Source organism: Panulirus ornatus, chromosome 2, assembly GCF_036320965.1.
Source record: "Panulirus ornatus isolate Po-2019 chromosome 2, ASM3632096v1, whole genome shotgun sequence".
In the NCBI taxonomy this organism is placed as follows: Eukaryota; Metazoa; Arthropoda; class Malacostraca; order Decapoda; family Palinuridae; genus Panulirus; species Panulirus ornatus.
The window spans coordinates 6,870,250-6,889,387 of NC_092225.1; positions in this window are offsets into that span (position 1 = coordinate 6,870,250).

Here is a 19,138-nt window from a genome sequence, read left to right on the forward strand (position 1 = left end):
CTTGTCCTGCCTGACTCTCGTCCCAAGCCTCTCTCTCCTGTCCTTCCTGACTCTCCTCCCAAGTCTCTCTCTCCACTTTTGCAATACTGTCGTCCTCAGCCTCTCTCTCCTGTCCTGACTGACTGACCTCAAGCCTCTCTCTCCTCTCATGCCTGACTCTCGTACCAACCCTCTACCTCGTGTCCTTCCAGACGCTCGTCCCAGGCCTCTTTCTCCTGTCCTGCAAAACTTTCGTCCCAATCCTCTCTATCCTGTCCAGCCTGACTCTCGTCCCAAGACTCTCCCTCCTGTCCTGCCTGACTCATGTCAAAAACCCCTCTCTCCTACCCTGCATGATTATCGTACCAATCCTCTCTCTCCTGTCCTGCTTGACTTTCATCCCAACTCGCTCTCTCCTACCCTGCTTGACTCTCGTCCGAAGCCTCTCTCATGTCGAGCCTGACTCTCGTCCCAAGCCTCTCTCTCCGGTCCTGCCTGACTCTCGTTTCAAGCCTCTCTCTCCTGTCCTGCCTGATTCTCGTCCCAAGTCTCTCTTTCCTGTCCTGCCTGACATTCGTTCCAGGACTCTATCTCCTGTCCTGCCTGACTCTCGTCGTAACACTCTCTCTCTTGTCCTGCCTGACTCTCGTCCCAAGCCTCTCTCTCCTACACTGTCTGACCGTCGTCAAAAGCCTCTCTCTCCTGTCCTGCCTGACTCTCTCGTCAAGCCTCTCTCTCCTGTACTGCTTGACTCTCGTCACAAGCTATTCTCCCCCGTCCTGCCTGACTCTAGTCCCAATCCTCTCTCTCCTTTTCTGCCTGACTTTCGTCCCATGCTTCTCTTTTCTGTCCTGCCTAACTCTAGTCCCAACCCCCTCTCTCCTACCAAGCCTGACTCTCGTCCCAAGCTCTCTTTCTAGGCCTGCCTGACTCTCGTCCCATGAATCTCTCTGCTGTCATTCCTGACTCTAGTCCCAAGCTTCTCTCTCCTGTCCAGCCTGACTCTCGTCCGAAGACTCTCTCTCCTGTAGTGCCTGACTCTCGTCCGAAGCCTCTATCTTCTCTCCCGTCTGACTCTCGTCCCAAGCCTCTCTCCCCTGTCCTGCCTGACTCCTGTCCCAAGCTTCTCTCTCTTGTCCTTCTTGACTCTCCTCCCAAGCCTCTTTCTCCTACTTGCCTGACTCTCGTCCATGGAACTTCTCTCCTACCCTGCCTGACTCTCGTCCCAAGACTCTCTCTCCTGTCCTGCCTGACTCTCGCCACAAGTCTCCCTCTCCTGTCCTGCCTTACTCTCGTCCCAAGAGAATCTCTCCTGTTCTGCCTGAATATTGTCGGAAGCCCCTCTCTCCTACCCTGCATGATTCCCATTCCAAGCCTCTCTTTTCTATCCTGCCTTACTCTCGTTCCAAGCGCCTCTCTCCTTTCAATCTTGACTCTCGTTCCAAGCCATTCTCTCCTCTCTTACCTGACTCTCGTCCCAAGCCTCTCTCTTGTCGAATTTGACTCTCGTCCCAAGCCTGTCTCTCCTAATTGCCTGACTCTCGTTCCAAGCCCTTCTCTCCTACCCTTCCTGACTCTCATCCCATCTCTCCTGTCGTGACTGACTCTCGTCCTAAGCCTGTCTCTCCTAATTGCCTGACTCTCGTTGTAAGCCCTTCTCCCCTACCCTTCCTGACTCTCGTCCCAAGCCTCTCTCTCCAGTCCTGCCTGACTGTCGTCCGAAGCCTCTCTCTCCTGTCCTGCCTGACTCTCGTCCCAAGCATCTATCTCCTCTCTTGCCTGACTCTCGTCCCAAGTCTCTATCTCCGGTCCTGCCTGACTCTCGTCCCAAGCCTCTTTCTCCTGTCCTCCCTGACTCTCGTCCCAAGCCTATTTCTCCTGTCCTGCCTGACTGTCATCCCAAGCCTCTCTCTCCTGTCCTGCCTGACTCTCATCCCAAATTTCTCTCTCCTCTCCTGACTGATTCATGTCCCAAGCCTCTCTCTCCTTTCGTGCCTGACTCTCTCCTCAAGCCTCTCTCTCCTATCCTGCCTGACTCTCGTCCCACGTCTCTCTCTCCTGTCCTGCTTGACTGTCATCCGAAGACTCTCTCTCCTGTCCTGCCTCACTCTCGTTCTAACTCCCTCTCTCCTACCCTGCTTGACTCTCGTCCCTAGCCTCTCTCCTGTCGAACCTGACTCTCGTCCCAAAGCTCTCTCTCGGGTCCTGCCTGACTCTCATCACAAGAATTTCTCTCCTATCCGGCCTGACTCTCGTCCCAAACCTCTCTTTCCTGTCTTGCCTTACACTCGTCCCATGACTCTATCTCCTGCCCTGCCTGACTCTCGTCCTAACCCTCTCTCTCCTGTCCTGCCTGACTCTCGTCCCAAGCATCTCTCTCCTACCCTGCCTGACCGTCGTCCCAAGCCTCTCTCTCCTGTCCTGGCTGACTCTCTTCAAGCCTCTCTCTGATGTCCTGCCTGGCACTCGTCCCAATCTTTTCTCCACTGTCCTGCCTGACTCTAGTCCCAAGCCTCTCTCTCCTGTCCTGCCCGACTCTCGTCCCATGCCTCTCTCTTCTGTCCTGCCTGACTCTCGTCCCATGCCTCTCTCTCCTGTACTGCCTGACTCTCCTCCCAAGACTCTCCCTCCTCTCCTGCATGACTCTCGTTCCAAGCCTCTGTCTCCTGTCCTAACTGACTGTCGTCCAAAGCCTCTCTCTCCTGTAATGCCTGACCCTCGTCCCCAGCCTCTCTCTCCTACCCTACCTGATTCTCTTCTCAACCCCATCTCTCCTACCCAGCCTGACTCTCGTCCCAAGCTCTCTCTCTAGTCCTGCCTGACTCTCGTCCCAATCCCTTCTCTCCCACTCTGCCTGACTCTCGTCCCAAGCGTCTCTGTCATGTTTTGCCTTACTCTTGTCCCAAGCCTCTCTATCCTATCCTGATTGACACAGCCCCAAGCCTCTCTCTCCTTTCTTGCCTGACTCTCGTCCCATGCTTCTCTCTCTCCTGTCCTGCCTGACTCTCCTCCCAAGCCTCTCTCTCTTGTCCTGCCTGACTCTCGTCACATGCCTCTCTCTCGTGTCCTGCCTGACTCTCGTCCAAAGTCTCTCTCTTCTGTCCTGTCTGACTCTCGTCCCCAGCCTCTCTCTCCTGTCCTGCCTGACTCCTGTCCCAAGCTTTTCTCTCTTGTCCTGCCTGACTCTCGTCCCAAGGGGCTCTCTCCTCTCCTGCCTAACTCTCGTCCCAGTCCTCTCTATCCTGTCCTGACTGAATCTCGTCCCAAGCCGGTCTCTTCCAATTGCCTGACTCTCATTCCAAGCCACTCTCTTCGACCCTTCGTGACTCTCGTCCCAGGCCTCTGTCTCCTGTCCTGCATGACTGTCATCCGAAGCCTCTCTCTCCTGTCCTGCCTGACCCTCGTCCCAAGCATCTATCTCCTTTTTTGCCTGACTCTCGTCCCAAGTCACTCTCTCCGGTCCTGCCTGACTCTCGTCCGAAGCCTCTCTCCTGTCGAGCCTGACTAACGTCCCAAGCCTCTCTCTCCTGTCCTGCCTGACTCTTGTCCAAAGCCTCTCTCTCCTCTCCTGCCTGACTCTCGTCCCAAACCTCTCTCTCTGGTCCTGCCTGACTCTCGTCCCATTCCTCTCTCTCCTGTTCTGCCTGACTCTCCTCCCAAACCCAGGCCTGTTTCTCCTGTCCTGCATAACTCTCGTCACATGCCTCTCCCTCCTTTCCTCCCTGTCTCTCTTCCCAAGCCTCTCTCTCCTGTTCTGGCTGAATGTCGTCCCAAGCCTTTCTCTCCTGTCTTGCCTGAGTCTCGTCCCAAAATTCCCTCTATTGTCCTGGCTGACTCTCGTCCCAAGCCTCTCTCTCCTGGCATGCCTGACTCTTCTCCCAAGCATCTCTCTCCTGTCCTGCTTGAATCTTCTCGAAGGCCTCTTTTTCCTGTCCTGCCTGACTCTCGTCCCAAGACTTTCTCTTCTGCCCTCCGTGAGTCTTGTCCTAAGCCTCTCTATCCTACCCTTCCTGACTGTCGTCGAAAGCCTCCCTCTCCTGTCCTGCCTAACTTTCTAATCAAGCCTCTCTCTCCAGTCCTGCATGACTCTCGTCACAAGTCACTCTCTCCTGTCCTGCCTGACTCTCATCCCATGCTTCTCTCTCCTGTCCTGGCTGACTCTCCTCCCAAGCCTCTCTCTCTTGTCCTGCCTGACTCTCGTCACATGCCTCTCTCTCGTGTCCTGCCTGACTCTCGTCCAAAGTCTTTCTCTTCTGTCCTGTCTGACTCTCGTCCCCAGCCTCTCTCTCCTGTCCTGCCTGACTCCTGTCCCAAGCTTTTCTCTCTTGTCCTGCCTGACTCTCGTCCCAAGGGGCTCTCTCCTCTCCTGCCTGACTCTCGTCCCAGTCCTCTCTATCCTGTCCTGACTGAATCTCGTCCCAAGCCAGTCTCTTCTAATTGCCTGACTCTCATCCCAAGCCACTCTCTCCGACCCTTCGTGACTTTCGTCCCAAGCCTCTGTCTCCTGTCCTGCATGACTGTCATCCGAAGCCTCTCTCTCCTGTCCTGCCTGACCCTCGTCCCAAGCATCTATCTCCTTACTTGTCTGACTCTCGTCCCAAGTCACTCTCTCCGGTCCTGCCTGACTCTCGTCCGAAGCCTCTCTCCTGTCGAGCATGACTAACGTCCCAAGCCTCTCTCTCCTGTCCTGCCTGACTCTTGTCCAAAGCCTCTCTCTCCTCTCCTGCCTGACTCTCGTCCCAAACCTCTCTCTCTGGTCCTGCCTGACTCTCATCCCATTCCTCTCTCTCCTGTTCTGCCTGACTCTCCTCCCAAACCCAGGCCTGTTTCTCCTGTCCTGCATAACTCTCGTCCCATGCCTCTCCCTCCTTTCCTCCCTTTCTCTCTTCCCAAGCCTCTCTCTCCTGTTCTGGCTGAATGTCGTCCCAAGCCTTTCTCTCCTGTCTTGCCTGAGTCTCGTCCCAAAATTCCCTCTATTGTCCTGGCTGACTCTCGTCCCAAGCCTCTCTCTCCTGTCCTACCTGACTCTTCTCCCAAGCCTCTCTCTCCTGTCCTGCTTGAATCTTCTCGAAGGCCTCTTTTTCCTGTCCTGCCTGACTCTCGTCCCAAGACTTTCTCTTCTGCCCTCCCTGAGTCTCGTCCTGAGCCTCTCTATCCTACCCTGCCTGACTGTCGTCGAAAGCCTCCCTCTCCTGTCCTGCCTAACTTTCTAGTCAAGCCTCTCTCTCCAGTCCTGCATGACTCTCGTCCCAAGTCACTCTCTCCTGTCCTGCCTGACTCTCGTCCCATGCCTCTCTCCCCTGTTCTGTCTGACTCTCCTCCCAAGCCTCTCTCTCTTATCCTGCTTGACTCTCGTCCCAAGCCTCTCTCTCCTGTCCTGCCTGACTCTCGTCACAAGTCTCTCTCTACTGTCCTTCCTGACTATCGTCCCAAGCCTCTCTCTCCTGTCGTGCCAGACTCTCGTCCCAAGCCTCTCTCTCCTGTCCAGTCTCACTCTCGTCCCAAGCCCCTCTCTCCTCTCCTGCCTGACTGTCGTCCCAAGCCTCTCTCTCCTGTCTTCTCTGACTCCTGACCCAAGCTTTTCTCTCTTATCATGCCTGATTCTCGCCCCAAGCCTTTCTCTTCTGTCCTGCTTAACACTTGTCGTAAGCCAGTTTCTCCTACTTGCCTGACTCTCGTCCCAAGCAATTTTCTCCTACCCTGCCTGACTCTCGTCCCAAGCCTCTCTCTTAAGTCCTGCCTGACTGTTGTCCCAAGCTTCTCTCTCCTGCCCTGCCTGACTGTCGTCCCAAGCCTCTCTCTCCTGTCCTGCCTGACTTTCGTCTCCAACCTCTTTCTCCTATCCTGTCTGACTCTCTTCCCAAGCCTCTCTCTCCTGTCCTGCCTAACTCTCATCCCAAGCCTCTCTCTCCTTTCCTGCCTGACTCTCGTCTCAAACCTCTCTCTCCTGTCCTTCCTAACTCTCTCCTCAAGCGTCTCTCTCCTATCCTGCCTAACTCTCGTCCCAAGAGTCTCTCTCCTACCCTGCATGATTTTCGTACCAACCCTCTCTCTCCTGTCCTGGCTGACTCTCGTCCCAAGCCTCTCTCTCATGTCTTGCCTGACTCTCGTCCCAAGCCTCCCTCTCTTGTCCTGGCTGACTCTCGTCCCAAGCCTCTGTCTCCTGTCCTGCTTGACTCTCGTCCCAGGCCTCTCTCTCCTGTCCTGCCTGACTCTTGTCCCAAGACTCTCTATCTTTTCCTTCCTGACTCTCGTCCCAAGCCTCTCTCCTCTGCCCTCCTTGACTCTCGTCCCAAGCCTCTCTCTCCTACCCTGCCTCATTGTCGTCGAAAGCCTCCCTCTCATGTCTTGCCTAACTCTCTAGTCAAGCCCCTTTCTCCTGTCCAGCCTGACTCTCGTCCCAAGCCTCTCCTGTCCTTCCTGACTCTCGCCCCATGCCTCTCTCTACTGTTCTGCCTTTCTCTCCTCCCAAGCCTCTCTCTCTTGTCCTGCCTGACTCTCGTCCTAAGCCTCTCTCTCCTGTCCTGCCTGACTCTCGTCCCAAGTCTTTCTCTCTTTTCCTGCCTGACTATCGTCCTAAGCTTCTCTCTCCTGTCCCGTCTGACTCTCGTCCCAAGCCCATATCTCCTCTCCTGCCTGACTGTCGTCCCAAGCCTCTCTCTCCTGTCCTGACTGACTCTCACCTCAAGCCTCTCTATCCTCTCATGCCTGACTCTCGTACTAACCCTCAATCTCTTGTCCTGCCTGACACTCGTCCCAAGCTTCTTTCTCCTGTCCTGCATAACTCTCGTCCCAAGCCTCTCCTGTCCAGCCTGACTCTCGTCCCAAGACTATCACTCCTGTCCTGCCTGACTCTTGTCCGAAGCCTCTGTCTTCTACTCTCCAAGATTCTCGTACCAAGCCTCTGTCTCCTCTCCTGCCTAACTCTCGTCCCAAGCTTCTCTCTCCTGTCCCGTCTGACTCTCGTCCCAAGCCCATATCTCCTCTCCTGCCTGACTGTCGTCCCAAGCCTCTCTCTCCTGTCCTGACTGACTCTCACCTCAAGCCTCTCTATCCTCTCATGCCTGACTCTCGTACTAACCCTCAATCTCTTGTCCTGCCTGACACTCGTCCCAAGCTTCTTTCTCCTGTCCTGCATAACTCTCGTCCCAAGCCTCTCCTGTCCAGCCTGACTCTCGTCCCAAGACTATCACTCCTGTCCTGCCTGACTCTTGTCCGAAGCCTCTGTCTTCTACTCTCCAAGATTCTCGTACCAAGCCTCTGTCTCCTCTCCTGCCTAACTCTCGTCCCAAGCTTCTCTTTCCTGTCCCGTCTGACTCTCGTCCCAAGCCCATATCTCCTCTCCTGCCTGACTGTCGTCCCAAGCCTCTCTATCCTGTCCTGACTGACTCTCACCTCAAGCCTCTCTATCCTCTCATGCCTGACTCTCGTACTAACCCTCAATCTCTTGTCCTGCCTGACACTCGTACCAGGCTTCTTTCTTCTGTCCTGCATAACTCTCGTCCCAAGCCTCTCCTGTCCTGCCTGACTCTCGTCCCAAGACTATCACTCCTACCCTGCGTGACTCTCGTCCGAAGCCTCTGTCCTGTCTCGTACCAAGCCTCTCTCTCCTGTCCTGCCTCATTCTCGTCCCAAGCCTCTCTTTCCTGTCCTGCCTGACTCTCGTCCTAACCCTCTCTCTCCTGTCCTGCCTGACTCTCGTCCGAAGCCTATGTCTCCTACTCTGCCTGACCGTCGTATCAAGCCTGTCTCTCCTGTCCTGCCTGACTCTCTCTTCAAGCCTCTCTCTCCTTTCCTGCCTGACTCTCGTCGTAAGCATTCTCCCATGTCCTGCCTGACTCTAGTCCCAAGCCACTCTCCCCTGTCCTGCTTGACTCTCGTCCCATGCCTCTCTTTTGTCCTGCCTAACTCTCGTCCCATGCACCTCTCTCCTGTCCTGCCTGACTCTCGTCCCCAGCCTCTCTCTCAGGTTCTGCCTGACTGTCGTTCCAAGCCTATCTCTCTTGTCCTGCTTGACTCTCGTCCCAAGCCCCTCTCTCCTACCCAGCCTGACTCTCGTCCCAAACTCTCGTTCCATGCCTGCCTGACTCTCGTCCCATAACTCTCTCACTTGTCATGCCTTACTCTCATCCCAAGCTTGTCTCTCCTGTCCTGCCTGACTCTCGTCCCAAGCCTCTCTCTCCTGTCCTTCCTGACTCTTGTCCCAAGCCTCTCTCTCCTGTCCTGCCTGACTGTCGTCAAAAGCCTCTCTCTCCTGTCCTGCTTGACTCTCTCCTCATCCTGTTCTCTCTCCTGTTCCTCCCAAGTCTCTCTTTCTTGTCCTTCCTGACTCTCGTCACAAGCCTCTCTCTCCTGTCCTGCCTGACTCTCGTCCCCAGCCTCTCTCTCAAGTTCTGCCTTACTGTCGTCCCATGCCTATCTCTCTTGTCCTGTTTGACTTTCGACCCAAGCCCCTCTCTCCTACCCAGCCTGACTCTCGTCCCAAGCTCTCTTCCATGCCTGCCTGACTCTCGTCACATGACTCTCTCACTTGTCATGCCTTACTCTCATCCCAAGCTTGTCTCTCCTGTCCTGCCTGACTCTCGTCCCAAGCCTCTCTCTCCTGTCCTTCCTGACTCTTGTCCAAAGTCTCTCTCTCCTGTCCTGCCTGACTATCGTCAAAAGCCTCTCTCTCCGGTCATGCTTGACTCTCTCCTCATCCCTCTCTCTCCTGTCCTGCCTGACTCCCGTCCCCAGCCTATCTCTCATTTCCTGCCTGACTCTCGTCCCATGCCTCTCTCTCCTGTTCTGCCTGACTCTCCTCCCAAGTCTCTCTCTCTTGTCCTGCCTGACTGTCGTCCCTAGCCTCTCACTCCTGTATTGCCTGACTTTCGTCCCAAACATCCCTCTCTTGTCCTAGCTGACTCTCATCCCCAGCCTCTCCCTCCTGTCCTACCCGACTCTCGTCCCAAGCGTCTCTCTCCTGTCTTGCCCGACTCTCGTCCCAAGCCTCTCTCTTCTTTTCTTAATGATTCTCGTCCCATGCCTCTTTCTCATACTTGTCTGACTCTCGTCCGAAGACCTTTTCTCCTACACTGCCTGCCTCTGTCTCCTGTCCTGCCTGACTCTCGTCCGAAGCCTCTCTCTCCTGTCCTGCCTGACTCTCGTGCCAAGCCTCGCTCTCCTACCCTGGCTGATCGTCGTCCCAAGCCTCCCTCTCCTGTCCTGCCTGACTCTCTCGTCAAGCCTCTCTCTCCATCCTGCCTGACTCTCATCCCATGCTTTTCTCACTTGCCCTGCCTCACTCTAGTCCCTAGCCACTCTCTCCTGTCCTGCCTGACTCTCGTCCCATGCCTCTCTCTTCTGTCCTGCCTAACTCTCGTCCCATGCATCTTTCTCTGTCCTGCCTGACTCTCGTCCCAAGACTCTCACTCCTGTCCTGCTTGACTCTTGTCCGAAGCCCCTGTCTCCTATTCTCCATGATTCTCGTACCAAGCCTCTCTCTCCTGTCCTGCCTAACTCTCGTCCCAACTCCCTCCCTCCTACCCTGCCTGACTCTCGTCCGAAGCCTCTGTCCCGTCGAGACTGACTCTCGTCCCACGCCTCTCTTTCCTGTCCTGCCTGACTCTTGTCCCAAACCTCTCTCTCCTGTCCTGCCTCATTCTCGTCCTAACCCTCTCTCTCCTGTCCTGCCTGACTCTCGTCCCAAGCCTCTGTCTCCTACCCTGCCTGACCGTCGTATAAGCCTGTCTCTCCTGTCCTGCCTGACTCCCTCTCCAAGCCTCTCTCTCCTGTCCTGCCTGACTCTCGTCCCAAGCTTTCTGCCCTGTCCTGACTTACTCTGGTCGCAAGCCACTCTCTCCTGTCCTGCTTGACTCTCGTCCCATGACTCTTTTCTGTCATGCCTAACTCTCGTCCCATGCATCTCTCTCCTGTCCTGCCTGACTCTCGTCCCAAGCCTCTCTCTCAATTTCTGCCTGACTGTCGTCTCATGCCTATCTCTCTTGTCCTGTTTGACTCTCGTCCTAAGCCCCTCTCTCCTACCGAGCCTGACTCTCGTCCCAAGCTCTCGTTCCAGGCCTGCCTGACTCTCGTCCCAAGCCCCTCTCTCCTACCCAGCCTGACTCTCGTCCCAAGCTCTCGTTCCACACCTGCCTGACTCTCGTCCCATGACTCTCTCACGTGTCATGCCTGACTCTCATCCCAAGCTTGTCTCTCCTGTCCTGCCTGACTCTCGTTCCAAGCCTCTCTCTCCTGTCCTTCCGGACTCTCGTCACAAGGCTCTCTCTCCTGTCCTGCCTGACTGTCGTCAAAAGCCTCTTTCTCCTGTACTGCTTGACTCTCTCCTCGACCCTCTCTCTCCTGTCCTGAATGATTCTCGTCCCCAGCCTCTTTCTCATTTCCTGCCTGACTCTTGTCCCATGCCTCTCTCTCCTGTTCTGCCTGTTCTCTCCTGTTCTCTCTCCTGTTCTTCCCAAGTCTCTCTCTCTTGTCCTGCCTGACTCTCGTCCCCAGCCTCTCTCTCAAGTTTTGCCTGACTGTCGTCCCATGCCTATCGCTCTTGTCCTGTTTGACTCTCGTCCCAAGCCCCTCTCTCCTACCCAGCCTGACTCTCGTCCCAAGCTCTCGTTCCAGGCCTGCCTGACTCTCGTCCCATGACTCTCTCACTTGTCAAGCCTGACTCTCATTCCAAGCTTGCCTCTCCCGTCCTGCCTGACTCTCGTCCCAAGCCTCTCTCTCCTGTCCTTCCTGACTCTCGTCCTAAGCCTCTCTCTCCTGTCCTGCCTGACTGTCGTCAAAAGCCTCTCTCTCCTGTCCTGCTTGACTCTCTCCTCGTCCCTCTCTCTCCTGTCATGCCTGACTCTCGTCCCAAGCTTCTCTCTCATGTTCTGCCTGACTGTCGTCCCAAGCCTATCTCTCTTGTCCTACTTGACTCTTGATACCAAGCGCCTCTCTCCTACCCAGCCTGACTCTCGTTCCAAGCTCTCGTTCCAGGCCTGCCTGACTCTCGTCCCATGACTCTTTCTCCTGTCATGGCTGACTCTCATCTCAAGATTCTCTCTCCTGTCCTGCCCGACTCTCGTCCCAAGCCTCTCTCTCCTGTCCTTTTTGACTCTCGTCCCAAGGCTCTCTCTCCTGTCCTGCCTGACACTCGTGCCAAGTCTCTCTCTCCTGTCCTGTCTGACTCTCGTCCCAAGCCTCTCTCTCCTGTCCTGCCTGTCTCCTGTCCCAAGCTTCTATTCCTTGTCCATCCTGTCTCTCGTACCAAGCCTTTTTCTCCTACTTGCCTGACTGTCGTCCATAGCCCTTCTCTCGTACCCTGCCTGACTCTCGTCCCAAGCCTTTCTCTCCTGTCCTGCCTGACTCTCGTCCCAAGCTTTCTGCCCTGTCCTAACTTACTCTAGTCCCAAGCCACTCTCTCCTGTCGTGCTTGACTCTCGTCACATGACTCTCTTCTGTCATGCCTAACTCTCGTCCAATGCATCTCTCTCTCCTGTCCTGCCTGACTCTCGTCCCAAGCCTCTCTCTCAAGTTCTGCCTGACAGTCGTCTCATGCCTATCTCTCTTGTCCTGTTTGACTCTCGTCCCGAGCCCCTCTCTCCTACCCAGCCTGACTCTCGTCCCAAGCTCTCGTTCCAGGCCTGCCTGACTCTCGTCCCATGACTCTCTCACTTGTCATGCCTGACTCTCATCCCAAGCTTCTTTCTCCTGTCCTGCCTGACTCTCGTTCCAAGCCTCTCTCTCCTGTCCTTCCTGACTCTCGTCACAAGCCTCTCTCTCCTGTCTTACCTGACTGTCGTCAAAAGCCTCTCTCTCCTGTCCTGCTTGACTCTCTCCTCGTCCCTCTCTCTCCTGTCCTGCCTGACTCTCGTCCCCAGCCTCTTTCTCATTTCCTGCCTGACTCTTGTCCCATGCCTCTCTCTCCTGTTCTGCCTGTTCTCTCTTGTTCTCTCTCCTGTTCCACCCAAGTCTCTCTCTCTTGTCCTTCCTGACTCTCGTCCCAAGCCTCTCTCTCCTGTCCTGCCTGACTGTCGTCAAAAGCCTCTCACTTCTGTCATGCTTGACTCTCTCCTGATCCCTCTCTCTCCTGTCCTGCCTGACTCTCGTCCCCAGCTTCTCTCTCAAGTTCTGCCTGACTGTCGTCCCATGCCTATCTCTCTTGTCCTGTTTGACTCTCGTCCTAAGCCCCTCTCATACCCAGCCTGACTCTCGTCCCAAGCTCTCGTTCCATGCCTGCCTGACTCTCGTCCTATGACTCTCTCACTTGTCATGCCTGACTTTCATCCCAAGCTTGCCTCTCCCGTCCTGCCTGACTCTCGTCCCAAGCCTCTCTCTCCTGTCCTTCCTGACTCTCGTCCTAAGCCTCTCTCTCCTGTCCTGCCTGACTGTCGTCAAAAGCCTCTCTCTCCTGTCATGCTTGACTCTCTCCTCATCCCTCTCTCTCCTGTCCTGCCTGAGTCTCGTCACAAGCTTCTCTCTCATGTTCTGCCTGACTGTCGTCCCAAGCCTATCTCTCATGTCCTACTTGACTCTCGTCCCAAGCGCCTCTCTCCTACCCAGCCTGACTCTCGTCGCAAACTGTCGTTCCAGGCCTGCCTGACTCTCGTCCCATGACTCTTTCTCCTGTCATGTCTGACTCTCATCTCAAGCTTCTCTCTCCTGTCCTGCCGGACTCTCGTCCCAAGCCTCTCTCTCCTGTCCTTTTTGACTCTCGTCCCAAGGCTCTCTCTCCTGTCCTGCCTGACACTCGTGCCAAGTCTCTCTCTCCTGTCCTGTCTGACTCTCGTCCCAAGCCTCTCTCTCCTGTCCTGCCAGTCTCCTGTCCCAAGCTTCTGTGCCTTGTTCATCCTGTCTCTCGTACCAAGCCTTTTTCTCCTTCTTGCCTGACTGTCGTCCATAGCCCTTCTCTCCTACCCTGCCTGACTCTCGTCCATAGCCTCTCTCTCCTGTCCTGCCTGACTGTCGTCCCATGCTTCTCTCTCCTTTCCTACATGACTGTCGTCCTAAGCCTTTCCCTCCTGTCCTTTCTGACTCTCGTCCCAAGCCTCTCTCTTCTGCCCTCCCTGACTCATGGCCCAAGCCTCTCTCTCCTACCCTGCCTCATTGTCGTCGAAAGCCTCCCTCTCATGTCTTGCCTAACTCTCTAGTCAAGCATCTTTCTCCTGTCCTGCCTGACTCTCGTCCCAAGCCTCTCTCTCCTGTCCTTCCTGACTCTCGTCCCATGCCGCTCTCTCCTGTTCTGCCTTTCTCTCCTCTCAAGCCTCTCTATTGTCCTGCCTGACTCTCGTCCCAAGTCTCTCTCCTGTCCTTCCTGACTCTCGTCCTAAGTCTCTCTCTCTTGTCCTGCCTGACTATCGTCCCAAGCTTCTCTCTCCTGTCCTGACTGACTCTCATCTCAAGGCTCTCTCTCCTCTCATGCCTGACTCTCGTACTAACCCTCTATCTCCTGTCCTGCCTTTCTTCCCAACTACTTATCTCCTAACCTGCCTGACTCTCGTCCCAAGCCTCTCTACCTTGTCCTACCCTGACTGACCGTAGTCCCAAGTCTCTCTCTCCTTTCCTGCCTGACTCTCTATTCAAGCCTCTCTCTCTTGTCCTGCCTGACCCTCGTCCCAAGCTTTCTCCCTTGTCCTGCCTGACTCTAGTCCCATGCCACTCTCTTCTGTCGTGCTTGACTCTCGTCCCATGCTTCACTCTTCTGTCCTGCCTAACTCTCGCCCCATGCATCTCTCTCCTGTCCTGCCTGACTCTCGTCCCAAACCTCTCTCTCATGTACTGCCTGACTGACGTCCCAAGCCTATCTCTCTTGTCCTGCTTGATTCGTCCTAAACTCCTCCCTCCTACCCAGCCTGACTCTCGTCCCAAGCTCTCGTTCCATGCCTGCCTGACTCTCCTCCCATGACTCTTTCTCCTGTCATGGCTGACTCTCGTCCAAAGCACTTCTCTCCTATCCTGCTTGACTCTCGTCTCAAGCCTCTCTCTCCTGTTCTGCCTGACTCTCGTCCCAAGCCTCTCTCTTCTTTCCTTCATGACTCTCGTCCCAAGCCTCTTTCTCCTACTTGCCTGACTCTCGTCTAAAGCACTTCTCTCCTATCCTGCCTGACTCTCGTCTCAAGCCTCTCTCTCCTGTTCTGCCTGACTCTCGTCCCAACCCTCTCTCTCCTGTACTGCCTGACTCTCGTCCCAAGCCTCTCTCTCCTACCCTGCCTGATCGTCGTCCCAAGCCTCCCTCTCCTGTCCTGCCTGTCTCTCGTCTCAAGCCTCTCTCTCCTGTTCTGCCTGACTCTAGTCCCAACCCTCTCTCTCCTGTCCTTCCTGACTCACGTCCCAAGCCTCTCTCTCCTACCCTGCCTGACCCTCGTCATAAGCCTCTCCCGCCTGTCCTGCTTCACTCTCTCTTCAAGCCTCTCTCTCCTGTTCTGCCTCACTCTCGTCCCAAGCTTTCTCCCCTGTCCTGCCTGACTCTAGTCCCAAGCCACTCTCTCCTGTCCTGCTTGACTCTCGTCCCATGCCTCTTTCTTCTGTCCTGCCTAACTCTCGTCCCATGCATCTCTCTCCTGTCCTGCCTGACTCTCATCCCAAGCCTCTCTCTCATGTTATGCCTGAATGTCGTCCCAAGCCTATCCCTCTTGTCCTGCTTGACTCTCGTCCCAAGCCTCTCTCTCCTACCCAGCCTGACTCTCGTCATAAGATCTCGTTCCAGGCCTGCCTGACTCTCGTCCCATAATTCTCTCTCCTGTCATGCCTGACTCTCATCTCAAGCTTCTCTCTCCATTCCTGCCTGACTCTTGTCCCGAGCCTCTCTCTCCTGTCCTTTCTGACTCTCGTCCTAAGCCTCTCTCTCCTGTCCTGCATGACTCTCGTGCCAAGTCTCTCTCCTGTCCTGCCTAACTCTCGTCCCATGCATCTCTCTCCTGTCCTGCCTGACTCTCGTCCCAAGCCTCTCTCTCATGTTATGCCTGAATGTCGTCCCAAGCCTATCCCTCTTGTCCTGCTTGACTCTCGTCCCAAGCCTCTCTCTCCTACCCAGCCTGACTCTCGTCATAAGATCTCGTTCCAGGCCTGCCTGACTCTCGTCCCATAATTCTCTCTCCTGTCATGCCTGACTCTCATCTCAAGCTTCTCTCTCCATTCCTGCCTGACTCTTGTCCCGAGCCTCTCTCTCCTGTCCTTTCTGACTCTCGTCCTAAGCCTCTCTCTCCTGTCCTGCATTACTCTCGTGCCAAGTCTCTCTCCTGTCCTGCCTGAATATCGTCCAAAGCCTCTCTATCCTGTCCTGCCTGACTCTCGTCCCAAGCCTCTCTATCGTATCCTGCCTGACTCGGTCCTAAGCCTCTCTCTCCTCTCCTGCCAGACTTTCGTCCCAAGCCGCTCTCTCCTGTCCTACCTGACTGTCGTCAAAAGCCTCTCTCTCCTGTCCTCTCTGACTCTCTCCTCATCCCTGTCTCTCCTGTTCTTTCCCGACTCGCTTCCCCAGCCTCTCTCTTATATCCTGCCTGACTGTCGTCCCATGCCTCTCTCTCTTGTTCTGCCTGAATCTCCTCCCAAGCCTCTCTCTCTTGTCCTGCCTTACTGTCGTCCCAAGCCTTTCATTCATGTCTTGCCTGACTCTCGTCCCATACCTCCCTCTCTTGTCCTGGCTGAATCTCATCCCCAGCCTCTCTCTCCTGTCCTGCCTGACTCTCGTCACAAGCCTCTCTCTCTTGTCCTGGCTGACTCTCGTCCCAAGCCTCTCCCTTCTTTCCTTCATGACTCTCGTCCCAAGCCTCTTTCTCCTACTTGCCTGACTCTAGTCCCAAGCCCTTCTCTCATATCCTGCCTGACTCTCGTCTCAAGCCTCTCTCTCCTGTTCTGCCTGACTCTCGTCCCAACCCTCTCTCTCCTGTCCTGCCTGACTTTCGTCCCAAGCCTCTCTCTCCTACCCTGCCTGATCGTCGTCCCAAGCCTCCCTCTCCTGTCCTGCCTGAATCTCTCGTCAAGCCTCTCTCTCCTGTCCTGCCTGACTCTCATCCCAAGCTTTTCTACCCTGTCCTGCATGACTCTAGTCCCTAGCCAATATCTCCTGTCCTGCCTGAATCTCGTCCCTTGCCTCTCTCTTCTGTCCTGCCGAACTCTCGTCCCATGCATCTCTTTCATGACCTGCCTGACTCTCGTCCCAAGCCTCTCTCTCATGTTCTGCCTGACTGTCGTCCCAAGCCTCTTTCTCCTACTTGCCTGACTCTCGTCCCAAGCCCTTCTCTCCTATCCTGCCTGACTCTTGTCTCAAGCCTCTCTCTCCTGTTCTGCCTGACTCTCGTCCCAACCCTCTCTCTCCTGTACTGCCTGACTCTCGTCCCAAGCCTCTCTCTCCTACCCTGCCTGATCGTCGTCTCAAGCCTCCCTCTCCTGTCCTGCCTGACTCTCTCGTCAAGCCTCTCTCTCCTGTCCTGCCTGACTCTCATCCCATGCTTTTCTACCCTGTCCTGCATGACTCTAGTCCCTAGCCAATATCTCCTGTCCTGCCTGAATCTCGTCCCTTGCCTCTCTCTTCTGTCCTGCCGAACTCTCGTCCCATGCATCTCTTTCCTGACCTGCCTGACTCTCGTCCCAAGCCTCTCTCTCATGTTCTGCCTGACTGTCGTCCCAAGACTATCTCTCTTGTCCTGCTTGACTCTCGTCCCAATCCCCTCTCTCCTACCCAGCCTGACTCTCGTCCCAAGCTTTCGTTCCAGGCCTGCCTGAATCTCGTCCCATGACTCTCTCTCTCTTGTCATTGCTGACTCTCATCTCAAGCTTCTCTCTCCTCTCCTGCCTGACTCTCGTCCCAAGCCTCTCTCTCCTGTCCATTCTGACTCTCGTTCCAAGCCTCTCTCTCCTGTCCTGCCTGACTCTCGTGACAAGTCTCTCTCTCCTGACCTGTCTGACTCTCGGCCCAAGCCTTTTTCTCCTACTTGCCTGACTGTCGTCCATAGCCATTCTCTCCTACTCTGCCTGACTCTCGTCCCAAGCCTCTCTCTCCTGTCCTGCCTGACTCTCGTCCCAAGCCTTCCTCTCCTGTCCAGCCTGACTCTCGTCCCAAGCCTCCCTCTCCTGTGCTTCCTGACTATCGCCCAAAGCCAATCTGTCCTGTACTGCCTCAATATCGTCCGAAGCCCCTCTATCCTACCCCGCATGATTCTCGTCCCAAGCCTCACTTTTCTGTCCTGCCTTACTCTCGTCCCAAGCCCCTATCTCCTACCCTGCCTGACTCTCGTCCCAAGCCTCGATCCTATGGAGCTTGACTCATCCCAAGCCTCTCTCTTCTCTCCTGCTTGACTTTAGTCCCAGTCATCTTTCCCCTGTCCAGACTGACTCTAGTCATAAGCCTCTTTCTAACAATTGCGTGACTTTCGTTGCAAGCCCTTCTCTCTTACCCTTCCTGACTCTCGTCCCAAGCCTCTCTCTCCTGTCCTGCCTGACTGTCGTCCTAAGCCTCTTTCTCCTGTCCTGCCTGACTGTTCTCCCAGGCTTTTCTCTCCTGTCCTGCCTGATTCTCGTTCCAAGCCATTCTCTCCTGTGGTGCCTGATTCTCTCCTCAAGCCTCTCTCTCCTATCCCGCCTGACTTTCGTCCCAAGTCTCTTTCTCCTGTCCTGCCTGAATATCGTCCCAAGCCTCTCTCTCCTGTCCTGCCTGACTCTCGTCCCAAGCATCTCTCTCTTGTCCTGCCTGACTGTCGTCACAAGCCTTTAACTCCTGTCTTGCCTGACTCTCGTCAAAAACCTCCCTCTCTTGTCCTGGCTGACTCTCGTCCCCAGCCTCTCTCTTTTGTCCTGCATAACTCTCCTACGAAACCTCTCTCCTGTCCTGCCTGACTCTCGTCCCAAGCCTCTCTCTCTTATGCTGCCTGATTTGGTCCTAAGCCTCTCTCTCCTGCCCTGCCTGACTGTCGTCAAAAGCTTCTCTCTCCTGTTCTGCCTGACTCTCTCCTCATCCATCTCTCTCCTCTCCTTCCTGACTCTCGTCCCCAGCCTCTCTCTAATGTCCTGCCTGACTCGTCCCATGCCATTCTCTCCTTTGGTGCCTGACTCTCCTCCCAAGTCTCTCTCTTGTCCTGCCTGACTGTCGTCCCAAGACTCTCACTCCTGTCTTGCCTGACTCTAGTCCCAAACCTCCCTCTCTTGTCCTGGCTGACTCTCGCACACAGCCTCTCTCTCCTGACCTGCCAGACTCTCGTCCCAAGCCTCTCTCTCCTGTCCTGCCTGACTCTCTTCCCAAGCCTCTCTCTTCTTTCCTGCCTGACTCTCGCCCGAAGCCTCTTTCTCCTACTTGCCTGACTCTCGTCCCAAGCCCTTCTCTCCTAACCTGCCTGATTCTTGTCCCAAGCCTCTCTCTCCTGTCCTGCCTGACTCTCGTCCCAAGCCTCTCTCTCCTGTCCTGCCTGACAGCCGTCCCAAGCTTCTCTCTCCTGTCCTGCATGACTCTCGTCCACAACCTCTTTCTCCTCACCTGCTTGACCCTCTTCCCAAGCATCTCTCTCCTGTCCTGCCTGACTCTCGTACCAAGCCTCTCTCTCCTATCCTGCCTGACTCTCGTTTCAAAACTCTCTCTCCTGTCCTTACTGACTCCCTCTTCAAGACTTTCTGTTCGATCCTGCCTAACTCTCGTCGCAAGTCTCTCTCTCCGGTCCTGGCTGACTCTCGTTCTAAGCCTCTCTCTACTGTCTTGCCTGACTTTCATCCCAAGCCTCTCACTCCTGTCTTGCCTGACTCTCGTCCTAAGCCTCCTTCTTTTTTCCTGTCTGACTCTCGTCCCATGCCTCTCTCTCCTGTCCTGCCTGACTGTCGTCAAAAGCCTCTCTCTCCTGTTCAGCCTGACTCTCTCCCCATACCTCTCTCTCCTGTCGTGCCTGAATCTCGTCCCCAGCCTCTCTCTCATGTAATGCTTGACTCTCGTCCCATGCCTCTCTCTACTTTTCTGCCTGACTCTCCTCCCAAGCCTCTCTCTCTTGTCCTGACTGACTGTCGTCCCAAGATTCTCACTCCTGTCTTGCCTGACTCTCGTCCCAAACCTCCCTCTCTTGTAATGGCTGACTCTCGCACCCAGCCTCTTTCTCTTGTCCTGCCTGACTCTCGTCCCAAGCCTCTCTCTCCCTCCTGCCTGACTCTCTTCCTAAGCCTCTATCTTCTTTCCTGCCTGACTCTCGTCCCAAGCCTCTTTCTC